Source organism: Brassica oleracea, chromosome C3, assembly GCF_000695525.1.
Source record: "Brassica oleracea var. oleracea cultivar TO1000 chromosome C3, BOL, whole genome shotgun sequence".
Lineage (NCBI taxonomy): Eukaryota > Viridiplantae > Streptophyta > Magnoliopsida > Brassicales > Brassicaceae > Brassica > Brassica oleracea.
This window is the reverse complement of record NC_027750.1, coordinates 52,731,703-52,733,200: the sequence shown is the minus strand read 5'-3', so window position 1 is coordinate 52,733,200 and position 1,498 is coordinate 52,731,703. Positions and strand designations below refer to the sequence as shown.

At 47.3% G+C, this 1,498-nt stretch overlaps 1 pseudogene; it reads right to left on the bottom strand.

Annotated features, from left to right (window-relative positions):
• Positions 1-754: 754 nt before the first annotated feature.
• LOC106330904 overlaps positions 755-1,498 on the bottom strand; it is a 2,557-nt pseudogene continuing 1,813 nt past the window's right edge.

The following is a 1,498-nucleotide window of genomic DNA, read 5'->3' as shown; positions in this document are numbered from 1 at the left end:
GAAAGCTTGGATTTAGAAACAAGAACTAGTTGATTTGGGTGAGAATTGAGAAAGTTTTGGGATTTTTGGTGTGGGTGAGTTTGAGAGAGTTTGAGAGTTTGTGAGAGGAGGGGAGAGTGAGAGAGATAGAGTCGCGGGGGTTAGGGTCGTCCGGTTCGGTCTAGGGTGGTTAGGTTCGGTTTACTTGAATTAAACCGGGTTTTAGAGTTAGAAAACTTACCTGGACCGGTTCGGGAGCGACGTGAGGGTGTCGCTGCGAGAGGTCGCTCCCTAGTCGTTTTCTCGCGTCGTGATTCGACGAAAACGCGAGCGACCTTGGAGTGTCGCTCTCGAAACCTCGCTCTGGAGCTGGAGCGACTTCGAGGTGTCGCTCTAGGACGTCGCTCCAGGCCAGTTTTTGAGTTCTATGACGACGAAAACGCGAGCGACCTCGAGGTGTCGCTCCCGTAACATCGCTCCCAGCTGGAGCGACTTCATGTGCTCGCTCTGAGAGGTCGCTCCAAGAGTGTTTTTGGAGCACAAAATGTCTTTAAGCCGAGCGACTTCGAGGTGTCGCTGTGAGACCTCGCTCCCACGCACGATTTTTGCTCAAACCTGCATCGATCAATCACCTGCACACGACTTCTCCCTCCCCTTTTTTTATGCAATAAGATGAAAATGAAAATGCCAATGCAATATATACAAGGATACGCATGGGACTTCCTCCCAAGTGAGCTTGTTTTAAGTCTCTAGCTTGACTTTGCGTCTTTTTGGATTAGGCCGGGGTAGGGTCAGACAGTGGAGTTGAAACCCCATCTTCCACTGGTGCAGTAGCCATGTAGAGCTTAACCCTTTGCCCATTGACTGTGAATTATTTTCCATCAGTACTCCACAAAACTATTGCTCCAGATGGCCTAACCTCTTTGACTTTGAAAGGACCTGACCACCTTGATTTAAGCTTTCCTGGAAATAGCTTCAGCGTAGAGTTGTAGAGAAGAACTTGATCTCGTTCTTTAAACTCTCTCTTCAGGATATTCTTGTCATGGAAAGCTTTAGTCTTCTCCTTGTAGATCCTTGAGTTCTCAAAAGCATCCATTCTTATCTCATCAAGCTCATGTAGCTGAAAAATCCTTTTCTCCGTGGCACTCTTGATGTCAAAGTTCAGCAACTTTATTGCCCATAGTGTCTTGTACTCAAGCTCCACTGGCAGATGGCAAGCTTTCCCATACACTAGGTTGAAAGGTGTGGTGCCCAGTGGTGTCTTGTACGCTGTCCTATAAGCCCAAAGTGCATCATCAAGCTTATTGGACCAATCCTTCCTTGTGATCCCCACAATCTTCTCCAAGATAGACTTGATCTCCCTGTTAGAAATCTCAACTTGGCCACTTGTTTGGGGGTGATAAGGAGTTGCCACCTTGTGTTTCACACCATTCTTCTTGAGAAGTCCCTCAAGTAGTTTGTTAATGAAGTGGGAACCTCCGTCACTGATCACAACTCTTGGGACTCCAAACCTTGGAAA